The sequence below is a fragment of the Pinus tabuliformis genome, chromosome 1_2 (assembly GCF_031772625.1).
Source record: "Pinus tabuliformis cultivar Carrire ecotype Pingquan chromosome 1_2, CPIR1, whole genome shotgun sequence".
Classification (NCBI taxonomy): Eukaryota; Viridiplantae; Streptophyta; class Pinopsida; order Pinales; family Pinaceae; genus Pinus; species Pinus tabuliformis.
Window position 1 is genome coordinate 1,123,526,013 of NC_142298.1, and position 14,956 is coordinate 1,123,540,968.

Genomic DNA, 14,956 nt, shown 5'->3' on the forward strand with positions numbered 1-14,956 from the left:
TTTGAAGTAAACGTTATCCTAAACTTCTAAAAAAAAGTGGGTGTGTGTTCGCCAAAATATATGTAATACCACTACAAAATACATTTCATTGATGTCTATGAGTTTAATATGTTTTATATTTAATTAAAAATATATATAAACAACAATAAAAGATTGATATTTATATTTTATTTAAAATTATAAAATCGTTTATATTAAAATTAATTATTTATTAGGTTAATAAAAAGTATAATATAATAGAATATATATATTATTGTAAGTGATATATTTTAATTATTTAAATTTTTTTGGGACACATTATAACCAATTAAATACTATGTTGAAAGAGGTACCATTTTCTTGTACCACATGAAGAAGGATCATCATATATTAGAGTTGTATCTTGTTGTGGTTAAATCCTTCAACTAATGCATAATTAATTTTTAGTATAAAAAGTGTTTATGTCTTAAAAAAAATTACAAAAGGCATAGATTATAAGTGTATCTAACATAATAATGGATTTTTTTTTGATGGGATGTGAAAAAGTCACTATGAGGTACTTGTACTTCCAATGATTTTGTTTTTGGCGTCGAAATGCACTAGAAAATTAAGCAACAAGGATATTCACATTACAAACAATCAACCATTATGTTAGTCATAATGCAAAACAATATGTATATAATTAAAAAAATCCATGGCTAGTTTAAGCATGGTTATCAACTTGATCAAAATCCTTCATAGTTCTTTTTTAAAGGTTGTATTTAGTGGTTTTTACTTCCATTTCAAAAAATGGTCTTCTCAATATCATCCATTTTTTAGGGTTAAAATGTGAGAGCATTTTACAACAATGTTTTTTACAATCCATAATGATGTTAACAAAAACTTTAAAATCAACTTGAATAAAAATTGGTGTTATTGCAAAGACTCTTTTTTCTTTTTTTATTCGAGCTTAAAATTACAACTTGTTTGAAATGTTTCCATTTACAACTGATATCATTATCACTGAAATCTTAAATTCAACCGTTGAATTAAAAGTAGTGTTATTAGTGACATTATTTTTTCTATCATAGTTAAAATTATAAATTGTTTGAAACCATCCTTTAACAATTAGGTTTACTAGGTTGATCTATGTTTACTAGATTTACTAGGTCAACCATACTCAACCATGGTCAACAATGGTCAACTAGGTTTACTAGGCTACCTAAGTTTACTAGGTTTACCAAGTTTACCTAGGTTTACTAGGTTGACTTTATGAGAATAATTGAGAACACTTTATGATTGATAAAGTCTAGGTTGTATCAATAATGTAAATGAAATAATTGTATACAAGATATTTTTAAGGAAAGGAGAGGTTCAAATTTGATGGGGCATATAGTATGTAGATCTATGTCAATCAATTTGTCAAATCACTATAGATATGAGGTCTTTTGTTCCACAACAAGGGGGGCACATACCTCAATTTGGTGTCTTGTTATGCTAGGACTATGACAACCCCAACCATGGGCCTCTTGTAAATGGATTGTAAACATTTTTACATAAATAATATTTAAAGGGGGACTCAGTCAAGGGACACAAATTCTAGAGTTGAGAGGAGGTTGATTTCTTGGGATGTCAATGAGTTTCTTATGCAGAAAGCTAAACTATTTTGGGGACAACCATTAAAGGGATGGTTGGTGAACCTTAATGGACTGGTTAGGAAATTAATTTGGGTTGCAAGGAAGTACACATGCCATGTTGCCTTGAGAAACACTTATAAGGCAAGGAGAACTAAATTAATGAAGTTGATTGTGCTGGTAGAAAAGGACATAAATCGATCCCAATGTAGAAGAGAAACAACAAAGAAAAGAGAGGGGTTTTGATCTCATGGAGAGACATGCTCACTATCATTCAGAGAGGAGAGAAAAAACACTCACTCAACCAGAGTGGATTAAGCATTCAACAAGAAGAAAGAAGAAGGATGGTGAACCGTTTCAGTTGGCAAGATTGGTAGACAGGTGGGTTCTCCTTGGTGAGGAACAATGCCTTTCGAGTCCTTGTAAAGCCAGAGGGTGGAGATGGTTTTCTCTGGATCCCCTTAGTGGTGTGGGTGGAGGATTATGTCCTTAGAATCTTGGAGGGATAGCCTTTGAAACCTTATTATTGTTGATTTACGGTGGGTTCTGGATTCCCCTATGTGGGTGGAACCATTGTGTGTTGGTAAAGGGTGGAGAGGTTACTCTCTAGATTCCCTTGATATCTTTGGGTGGAGGCAGTTGACCTTTGTATTCCCTGTGCTTTATTTAACTGTTGAGTGGCTGGTGGGTGGGGGAGGGAGGTCCTATGAAGTCCTTATTTAAGCCAGCAGACGATGCTTTATCCTTGAAGCAAGCCACTTATTCTTTGGAATCTGGCTCAGGGGTGACAGTTGCGAGTGAGCTTGGCTGCCACTATCTAAGGTTGGGTGGAGATTCCTTGTCCCAGACTCAGTTGCCCAGGATATTCCAAGATAAGTGTTTCATGTATTTTTTGTGTTAATGAATATGTGTCTACATTTCTAGATTGTAATGGTATTGATAATTGTAATGTGAATGTGTTGCAAATACTGGACTGAAATAATGTTTATAAATGTGAGCAACAAAGGTGTAATACATCCTTGGCATGGAATGGTTGTTATGAAATATTTGACTATGCTATTAGCATGCATGTTAAATAACAATATATAGTGGTAGAGCATCAGAAATGGTTCCAAGAACCAAATTTAATCATTACAATCATTGGCATAAGGATTCTTTTATTATAGAAGAATGGTTACAACGAAGGAAACATGTTGACAGGGCCTGTGCATACATATATCATTGAATGTACATTTATATTAGCCACAAACCTATAAGGAATTTTATGAGGCTTGTGTTGATGTTGAGGATAACTTCCTCTTGTGACTATTATAACTCATGATCTTGCAGTGGAGGCTCAGTCAGCCTTGCATTTTTAGCATTCCTGCAAGTCTTCGACAAGATTCATAGTGTTGTTGGCTATGGGATTATAGGACTAAGGGGGCACTTTAGCTTGCAGATCAACGAGGGACATTGATATCCTCAAGATTCTTTTTGTATTTGACAACTCTTGTGGACCCAAGAGGATTTGCTCAAGCATAAGCTCAAGAGGGTGGCACCCATAAGGGCTAGTTGCTCATAAAGGCCACGTAGGGACGTTGGACTAAATCAAGTTGATTGTAGAAGCTCTGCAACCAAACCTGGAAGGAGCCCATGCTCGATGGCGATGCAATGGAGTTGCATGAAGACTTAACTTATAACCAATAAGATACATCAATACTATTGGATGGAAGGAAGACCTAGACGTGGCATGCCCTGATTGGCTCGCTCATATCCAACCTTATCGTGATTGGGCATGGGTAGGGCGACTTTACCGGGTTAGTATCTCGAACTATCCCTCATGGACCAATCAGAGGTGGAGAGGGTAGAGGAAGGCCCACCAGAATTACGTTGTGATGCCCATTCCCCATGATGTCATTTGAAAAGGTGGTGGGGTGGTGAAGTTCTCCTAAACTGTCAGATCTAGTAGAGGAGATGTGGACCTCTCGATGTGGGGTCGAAACCATGAGTCGTAACCCTGACTGTGTCGGTCCCAACCTAGGTTATCATACGCGCAATTCACAAGTGCAAACCATAGATCGAGGTGCCAAGAGAGGAGAGTTATCAGATCGACGAATGTGTAACTAACCACAAGCGGTGACATGGATGTAAGCATCGCTAGGTTTAGGTGGCAGGTTAATCTAATTAATATTAACAATTAAGTTATTATGAATTAAGTATACAAACATAAATAATAATAAAGCTCATTAAGCATAATCAAGTATAAGCAAATGTAAAACAAAATGTTATAACTGTCACTTACACGAGGGAAAATAAATACCGTAACACCAATAATGGATACATCAATATGTGTGTGTGTGTGTGTATTATTTAGTATCCCATTCTTCTAACAGTACCAAAGGAGTTGGATCCTCAGTGACAACCTATCCCACTGGGAAGTGGTGGGATGGGGGTCGCTACAGGTGGTATTAGATCAACATCTAGGTTCAACACTCAAACTGGATGGGATTTATCATGGACAATTGATGATTTTTAGAAAATTCCTAAGTAAAATGTTTAGTTATTAAAAGTCGGTCTAAATAAATTAATAACAGCTCCAACTAGATATTGATTGACTTTGTGACCTGTTGGAACAACAAGAAGTTCAACAGTCAACTTGACTAAACAAATTTCCAACTGTAATGAATTATGAATTTGGGTAGGCCTACAAACCTCATATGGTAAATTGCTAAAGTTATATGCTAGTATGGTTATTTTGTTGCAGGGAGATTGTTATGGCATCTCTACAAGGGTAGAACCTCATGACTAGTTGGTTGTTTATTTTAATGATTATGCACTAACAACTTAGATTACTTGAATTGTAATCAATGTGTATGAGATACTAAACATTATGAGTATGTTAGTGTGGTTGTCTTAACACAACAGGGATCACCATAGAAACTCCATGGGCATGAAATTCATGGCCATAATTATGTCTATTTATTCATCTATTTGTGTTATCTAATAGTGTGTGTGATTAAAAACACATTACAAGCAACATAAGATAGAGCCAAAGAAAAAATGAGGATTGGAAAGGTGTAGTACAATTCAAATCAATCACAGCATGAAAGTGAAGAATTCAGGGTCAATGAAGAGGAAAGATTAGTTGACCAAGGGGGAGGGAGTCACTCTCTAGATTGGACGGATACCCTTAGAAGCCTAAGGGTTGAGGTTAGGAGTTCAAGGTAGATAATGAGAGGTTGGTAAGAGCCCAAGAGAGGTATGATGAGATAAATGCAATCATTCTGCAAAGAAAAGTTAATGAAATGGGTTGTTTTTACCTCTTAAAATGTTTTTTATAATTTTGAAAGCAATTCCAGTGCCATTTATTTTATGCACCCAACTTTTTAAATATATACATAAAAATAACATGGGAATATGAAGCATTACCACTACGGTAAAGTCAACTAAAGCCCGCCTAGAACATGTAGAGTGTAATACCCTAGTCTTAACCCTAAATTATAATGTAATGAATCATGTATTGATTATATGATATATTTTATGTGCTACGAGTCAAGCTAGATGGATTGACTTGTAATGATCTTGTGTTACAATGCAAATATTACTTGTGAGGAGCTCAGGGCCAAGGCTTGGCTGGTGAATGTGCATAAGTACCAATGGTGGGTTAGGGTTATGGCGTGGTTGTTATATTTTCGATGATATGATTATGTATATGTAAAAGAATTTATAAAAAGTAAAATACATAATAATATAATATCAACCAAAAATGTTACTCAAGGAAGCAACAAGGAGATTACTATACCATAAGAGGGGAAGAAGAAAGGGGGTTATTGGTTATTTTCCTTGCCATTGTCCTTTGTAAGTACTACCCTTTTTTGTCCATATTTCCTTCCAATATTGTCCTATCAAACTTTTACTTATGTGCATGTACCAAGTACAAGTGTCATGTCCTTGAGAAAATAGTAGATTTCATGCGAGAAAAGACCTCTCATTGTTTTTTTTCATTGATCTATCATTCAACCTTTTATGGGCATGTGGAGGAGGCACACATCACAATTAGTTTCATCTCTCATATGATCTGGATGTTTCCCTTGGATGATATGGTTTTTATGACTACAAATGGCAAGAGATTCTTGTGTATCATGGCTAATAAGTGCATATGTATTATTAGTGAAACTTGCTATTGAAAATTCACCCGAGAGAAAATGGGATTGTTTGAGAGATAAACTATAGTTGAAATATCCAATATAACTTAAGAAAACACCTTCAAAGTTGTATTCCTATTATTGTTTCTCATTGACAATTTTAAGGCCAAGTATTCTTTGTCCTTGTGTTTTGTAGGGAAGTGTAAGAGAATGTTATGGTTGTTTGAAGGATAAATGAGAGACTGGAGTATTCTATAATGAGTAGATTGGCTACATATGAGAGTAACAGGTTGGGATGAGAGAGAGTAGAGCCTTGTAAGCTTCCTTTGTGTTGGTGTTAGCATGATTTGATACAATAGTCAAGGAAGGTTTCAGTTGATACAATAGTCCCAAACTATTGGTTCATGTTTTTCAATTAAAATTAGTTTTCTTGGATTTCTCAAAGTGCAGAAAAGGTTGAAAATTTCCCAAACCCTGTGACCACCTTCACCTCTATGTCCACCTCGCCCACCTCTGTAGTTGCACATGCACTGTCGAGGTTGGGTACTCATATTATATAGACACTAGGGGAGTGATACGACTATAAGAGAAATAATAGGGCATGAATAGAAAGAGCAATAAACTAAAGGTCGAAAATTGAGAGCATGTCTGCAGATAAAGAATGAGCAACGAATGGAGCTAGTGGGAAGGAGAAATATTACCAAACAATGATTCAAGAAATAAAATTCATGCTACCCTTCTTGGCCACATAATGTAACAACAATAAAACATATAACCATGAAAAAACCCATAATTGAGCTTCCAAAAGTAAGGGGGATTGAGATAGAGAACACAAAAAGTACCACCAGTAAAGTCGCTTGCCTTGGCCCAAGGATCAGACTGAAGGGAACCTCTGCATACTCCAAAACAACAATCGAATAAAAAAGAAAAGTCCCAGCCAACCCACCAACAAGGAGATGATTGACCATGCTCATGAAGCATTAGTTCTACCCACTCTGAGAAGACTCTGCCTCAAGAAGGACAAGTATACGAATTCTCAGAGAGATAAACACTGCTACCAAAGCTCCACAAATGTCTTCAGATTGATCCAAAACTAGGGTTGAGGTGAGAAAAAGCACTGGAACTGTGGGATAATGGATTCTCAACAGAAATCTAGAAATCTATGGTCATATACCTTCCTACGTTGGAGAGAGTAATAACTCATCACTACTAACCCTCTACCTTAGCTAATTGGTAGCAAAAGCTAGACGAGATATAGAAACCACTACCTTCAACTACGTTAAATTCATTCGCATGCATGTGCATGAATGTTGCTTGAGATGGTGGGGTGGCAAGCTTGTCCCAACACCTTACCCATTCGTACTTCTAATTTTCATTGAGAAGTTTTTATATCTTAAATAGTAGAAAAAATATTTTCTTTTAATTTTAATTTTAAAATAATAACAATAATTATTTTATACAAAAACTACTCTATATATATTTATATATTTAAATCTTTAAATTTAATAATACTTCAAATTATATATAAAATTAATAAATAGTTAACCATCTATCTAAATACTTGAAACTTTTATATAGTAATTAATTTTAAAAACATAATAAACATCTACTTAGATAATTTAAATATTTAAAGTGTTATGAAACCTTGAATATAACAATTCAAAATATGCAAAACTCTTCATATTGAAATGGTTGTTCTTAAACACTCGTAACAAACTTTTGTAATATTTTATGGATTTCCTTTCAAGTCTAGTGATTTTAATTTATTGTTACCTTTTATTTATTTTTCTTCAGTGGGGAGCGAATCCCCGCTGAACAATCACAATACATCATATATCGTTGAAGCAAGCAGATTTCATCATACAATATCGCCGAAGCGAGCAGAATACGTGCAGAATACATCAACATCGGAACACATACATCATCATTGACTCAAATGCTGCAACAGCAGCGCGCGGCACCAGCAGGAATCGATCCTGGCTGGGGGGTGCGAAAGCCTACCACCCCCGCCATCGCGTCATGCACTCACGTGCTTATTGTTACCTTTTCATATTGATATGGGTGTTCTTAAACACTAGTCACAAACTTTTGTATTATTTTATGGATTTCCCTTGTACTATTTCATGGATTTTCTTTCTAATTCTAGTGAGATTTTTAATTTATTGTTATGATTCCATTTTTGTCAAGCCTGGAGATTTTAAACTATTGTGCGGGTGAGATTTTTATTAAAGATAAAATGGAATAAGTTAGTATGAAAGATAATTTAGTTAAATTTTAAATTTATTATGTGATGTGGTTTTATTAGAGGTAAAGAAGGTGATTAATTATGAAAGTTTTTATTTTAAAATTGGATGAAATTTGTTAAAATTTGTAAAATATTGTATAGATAGCCTTTCAATTAAAGATAAAGAAGATGTTTGAGTATAAAAGTTAATTTCTTTGAAGTTTAAGAAAAATTTAAACATGAGTTTTCTATCCAAGTTAAAGGAGATGATTAAGTATGAAACCCAATTCCTTCTACGTTCAATTAGACTTTAAACCTATTATGTGACTAAGGTTTCACTTAAAGATAAAGGAGATAATTGAGCGTGAAAGTCAATTCCTTCTAAGTCTAATGAGACTTTAAACCTATTGTGTTATGAGGTTTCAATCAAAGACAAAGGAGACGATTGAGCATGAAAGCAAATTCATTCCAAGTTTAACAAGACTTTAAACTTATTGTATCATGAGATTTCAATTGAAGATAAAGAAGATGATTAAGCATGATTAAGATGATTAAGCCAATTACTTTAAGTCCCGAGAGTTTAAACATATTGTGTAGATAAGTTTTCAATTAAAAATAAAGAATATGATTAAGTAATACTATTTCGAGAGTATTACTTACCTTTAACTATGATTTTAAACCATGAAAATTAAAAAATAAAAAATTAATTTTATATAGCAAATAATATTTTTTATTTTCAAATTAAATTTAATATAAAAATTAATAAACAAAATTATAATATTTTAAATAATAAGCTAATTTAATGAGATTGAACCTAGAAACCAAACTATTTTCAGTTTATATATATATATAAATATATAATTTTATTTCAAAAATATAATTATTGCATCACATTTATATCTCTAAATTTAATAAATTTAACCCTACTCTATATTATATATAAAGTCAATAAATATTTGATAATCCATCTAACCACTTATAGCTTTTATATATTAAAAAATAATAAACATTTAAAAATATCTAATTTAAATATTGAAAGTGTTATGAACCCTGCTATTAAACTTACGCATTAACATATTTGTTAAAAAGATAAAGCAATTCAAAACACAAAACGTTTCATATTGATATGGACATTCTTGTGACCGACTTTTGTGATATTTCATAGTCTTCATATTGATAGGACATTCTTGCTAGGACAGACTTATATATTATTTTATAGATTTCCTTTCGATTCTAGTGAGATTTTTAACCCTTTTTAATGAGAAAAAAACACATGTTTTTAATGGAAAGAATAAAGCTATAGTCAAGTCTGGCCATATTTTTAATTATTGTAGATTATGGAAACAAGTCATGTTTGGTTCATTTGTCTATGGGATTTCACATTTTTTATTGGAAACAAATTATATTAATGTAAAATTATCTTTAGTAATATAAATATTTTTATATATTTATTAAAAAATTATCATGCATATGAGTTAAAGGGATGATTGAATATGCGAAGTTATTTATTTATTTATTTTTATTTTTTTAATTTAATTATATTTTAAATTCATTAAAGGTATATAAATATTTTTATATAGTTTACCAAAAAAACTATTATGTGGATGAGTTAAAGAAGATGATTGAGTATAAAAGTTAAATTTTTTAATCTAGTCATATTTTAAATTTATTAAAAGTAAAAAATGTGATTGATTATTAAAGTTATTTTTTTTTAAGTTTATTAATATTTAACAAAAATTTAAAGATGTTATGAAACCAGCTCACAAAAACATAGTAAAGATAGATCAACGCCTTAGAAATAAGCCTCTTCGAGGGGGCAACCTCCTTTGCATTACACAAATGAACAATTTTTTGATGATACAAATGACAATACCTCCTTTATATATATAGGAGTCTAACGGGTCATAATATAATCAGAGTCGACATAACAATAATAATGTAAGCGCACAACTATAACAATAGTGGGCTTCTATGGGGCACAATAATAATAATATGGGTACTACATGGACACAATAATATAATAAGGGGGTTGCACTAATAATAATAAGGGGTTACACTAGTAGTATATGGAACTAACATGCCCCTCTCCTTCAAAAAGTGTTTTCATCAACACTTGAGTAGTTCTGGATGCTTCTGTATAAAATTATCATCCTTCCATGTGGAATCTTCCGTGGGTAAGTTCTTCCACTTGATGAGATACTCTAAAATTGATCGATTTCGTAGTTGTCGACTTCTCAGTTCCGTGAACGCTTCAAGTTTCAATATGATTTTTCCTTCCTTGTCAAGTTCTGGCAATATTGTTGGAACTAGGATCTTTGACAACTTTTGAATGAGTTCCCACCCTGCTTTGCCATTCTTCCATTCATCCCTTGCTTTGTTTATCAAATCTGGTTGGATAATTATACCAACCTCTACCATTTCTGCAACCATCTATTCAATTTCACTCCTTTGGGCATATGGATATCTGTAAGGCCTGATGTTTGGAGGAACACTTCCTGGAATCAACTGAATAGCATGATCATGATCGCGAATATGTGGGAGACCTTTGGGAGTCTCAAATACCTTGGAATGATTGTCCAAGACTTTTTGGAGGTCTGGAGAAATAAATGATTTCGATGTGGGAACCATCAGTGAACATAATTGTGCAATTACGCCTCGTTGTCCTTTCTTTAGAAGCTTTTTCATTCCTTTAGAGCTAATTATATTTCCTGGTTTCCCTCTGATACCCCTTAATTCAACTTCCTTTCCTTCTGAAGAAAATTTCATGAAAAGTTCTTGAAAATTAAAAGCTATTGTACCCAAGGATTGTAGTCATTGGACTCCTAGTATAACATCAGCACTTCCCATTGGAATGGAAAGCATTGGGCTATTCAATACATATTCTCCCATGGATAGCTTGATATTATGGCACTTTCCAGAGCAATTTATGGTTCCTCCACTTACAACCGTCACTTGACACTCTGGTGCTGGATATAGGAAGCAATTCAATTCCTTGGCTATCTTACAATGAATAAAATTATGGATACTACCCGAATCAATCAACACTATTACCTTTTTCTTCTTGATATGTCCTTCTATCTTTATAGTTTGAGGAGTGGTAATTCCGACCAATGCATTACAAGATATGGTCGGATTCATTTCTTCTTTCTTTGGGGTTGGTTCCTAGTGAGTATCATTTTCTTTTGATGTTTCTTGATACTTTTCCTCCTAATATTTCAATTCTTCAACCTTCTTCTTCTTGATATGTCCTTCTATCTTGAGAGTTTGAGGAGTGGTAATTCCTGCCATTGCAATACAAGATATGTTCGGATTCATTTGTTCTTTCTCTAGGGTTGGTTCTCGGTGTATATCATCTTCTTTTGACTTTTCTTGATAATTTTCATCATTAGGAGGCCTTTCTTGTAGCATCTTTGTCCCACCTTCCTTCAAGCCTTCCATGTCTTTCTTCAAATCTTCCATGCCTTTCTTCCAATATGATTTCATATCATCGATATCAGCTTCCATGGCATAGATAAAACTATTTATCTTTTGCTTCTCTAGAATATCATTTACCCTTATATTCAATTTTTGAAAGTCCTCAATGTGCTCTGCCATTGAACCCTTTTGTTTGAGGTTTATCAATTGGTTAAAGAAGGTGTTACACTTTGTATCCTCATAATGTGCTATCATTTCCTCCATGAAAATTGGCCACGTGACAAGTGGTTTACGAGAACAAAGCTGTTTATACCATAAAAATTGATTCGGTTCTAAATAATTAGATGCAATACGTACCTTTTGTAATAGTGGTACACCATGGAGATCAAAATATTTCTCCATATGTAGTATCCAATTTACCGGATCCTTGCCATCAAACTTCCTCATCTCACTTTTTCTTGATTTTAGGAGCTCGATCTTGAAACGACTGTAACTCTATAATTTTGGATCTTTAAGTTCTAAAATTTTAGCATGTAATATCCCCCTGAGTCCTCTTTCTACCTCCGCAAGTCTAATTTCAATTGGATTCCCAAAGAAAGATTTATTCCCAATCTCATGTAATGACCTAATTATAGACTAGTTCAGTAGAGTGAACTTGTACAATGTGCCACATGTCACTGTTTCAACCTTAGGTTTTGAAGACTATACCTAAACAAAATACAGTTTGTCCTCTTTTTGTAACTTTTTACGAAATTTCAATTTGATGCTCAGAGATAAAGTTATGACAATTTTCCCAAGGTCACATGTTTAGCATGTAATTCGGGAGTCTGCAAAAACCCTAACTTTCTCAAATCATATATCCGAAAATATAGTGAGGCAAGATCTGAAATTCAGACCTAAGGTTCAGACCAATTTCTTCTTAAATGGGTTTTTTTTTTTTATCTTTTGAAACTTCGTAATGAAAAAGTTATAGCGAAAATTCCACGATGACCTGTTTTAGATGAAATTCTGGAGCTTGCCAAAACCCTAACTTCCTCAAATCATATCTCCTAACATATACTGAGACAAGATTTGAAATTCAGACCCGAGATTCAGCGAGATTTCGTCTCAAATGGGTTTTGTGTTTAGCTTCTAAAACGTCGCAGAAAAACAGTTATAGCGAAAATTCCACATTGACCTATTTGGAGCAGCGAAACCCTAGAATCCAAAACTCTGATACCAAATGTTATGAAACCAGATCACAAAAAGATAGAAAAGATAGATCAATGCCTTAGAAATAAGCCTCTTCGAGGGGGAAACCTCCTTTACGTTACACAAATGAATAATTCTTTGATGATACAAATGACAAAACCTCCTTTCTATATATAGGAGTCTAAGGGGTCATAATATAAACAGAGCCGACATAACAATAATAATGTAAGCGCACAAAAATAACAATAGTGGGCTTCTATGGGGCAAAATAATAATAATATGGGTACTACATGGGCACACTAATATAACAAGGGGGTTGCACTAATAATAATAAGGGGTTACACTAGTAGTATAGGGAACTAACAGATGTTGTGTAGATGTATTTTCATTTAAAAATAAAGAAGATGATTAAGAATGAAAACAAATTTCTTTCTAATCCAATAAAACTGTGTGGATGAGTTTTTTTTAATCTAAATTAAAGGCGATGATTGAGTATGAAAGCCAATTTGATATTCTCAATATTTGATATCTTGATGGTTGATACACTGATATCTTGGTATTGTAATAAATTGGTGACCCTCTAGATTGTTATACATTTAACAAAAAATTCTCTATCAATGAAACTTAATTTCATGTGTTTTCACTAGTTTCATTTTCACTATGGTTTATCTTTACAAAACGAAAATGTTTCTTAAGGCCTCCCAAGGGACAATTAATGAAGAAAAACATAGAGTGGACTACAAATATCTAAATGTCACAAGGTCTAAGAAATTAATGTGAGAAATGTATTATGGATTTGAAGAAGAAAAGGGAGGACGACACAAAAAAAGATTAATTATTTTAACGTTTGGGATAATGAGAAATCCCTCTTCACAAGAAAAATAATCTTTCTTCTCATGCAACAAAATAAGCAACTAAATATCCATTTAGAGAGTTTTTTTGAAGAAAAATAGGGATTTTTTTTTTTTCTAGAAATCAATTATTAATGTTATAAAGGGGGTTGCAAATCTTGTAATGGGGACTTGATATTTCTATTAGTTTGAATATAATTTTGAAGAATGGTGAGGAGTTGGAATTTCAATAATTGAGACCTAAGCATTTTTGTCAATGAGAAATGCACCATTAAGACACAAAGATTGGAAAATTTGGAAGTCTAAAACTTCTTTTTATTTATCAATTTTGAAATAAAAATTGGGAGATCAAAATATCTCAAGGTAACTCTTATTCAAATGTGTGAATGATTATATTACTGAATTGTGGTGAGTTAAGATATTATTTTTGTTATTTAGTTTTGTGTGAAATTAGTTTCTTTAATGTATTTGAGCTTCACATGAGATTTAAAAATTAGATGTTGAAGTGTTTAATATGATCATTTTCAACATTTTTTAAATAGAAAACGGAAGATTGAAATCTTTTAAAATAACTCTTATTTGAATGTGTGAATGATTACATAACTACAATGTAAATTAAGTCTTTTATTCAGTTTGATGTGAAATTACTTTCCTTAATGCATTTGAGTATAACATAATATTAGAGATTAAATATTGAAGTGCTTGATATAATCCTTTATAGATTATTTCATTCATATGTACTATATAATTATTAATAAAATGAAGTATTTCTTTTCCTTATAATTATTATTTGATTCAACATGTTATTTGTTTAAGTTATATTATAAGTAAAAGACATTTTCAGATATGTAATTAGGTATTATCTTTTTATAATTTGAGAATATTTTATGATATTATATATATATATAATGAAATCTCTTTCGTTACTTAAATTTCTTTTTCATGTCTCCTTTCATTTGATTACACATAGATTCTAAGTGTATGAAACAATATTTTATAAGTTGCAACATACATATGCTTTAATAATTATTTAGTGAATGAATTTCTTCTTCGCCTAATAATTCACTATTCATCTTTAGTTTTAACATTTAAAGTCATCTCTTTCAACTGAGATAGGATACTATATAGTTTTGTCTATGCTTAATAAAAAATGCAGTTAAGATTTAGGAAAGCTTAAACAAAGGTCTCCTTTTAGGAGCAATCTGTTTAGGTGGCAATCGGGTCCACATGTAAGTATAGGCCTAAGCAAGGTCTTGATTGGGTAATGATCCCTTGTTGTAGGAGAAATTTTTCCACCTGTCAACAAGTTGCTCCACAAAAGAGTCATGCATAAAAATTATAGAGAAGGGAAAACTACATAGATAATTTTGTACAACCAATTTTTGCACCTTACAATTGGGAGAAGAAGGGTGTTCACGGTGACTCTATAATGGTGTATAATAAAATCATTTTATGAAGGAAAGGTTAGATCATGCTAATTGAGGAAGGAGAATATGTATACTTTCATATGGATTCTTAAGATATGTACAACTACCTACTAAGATGGGAGGGTTGGGCAGG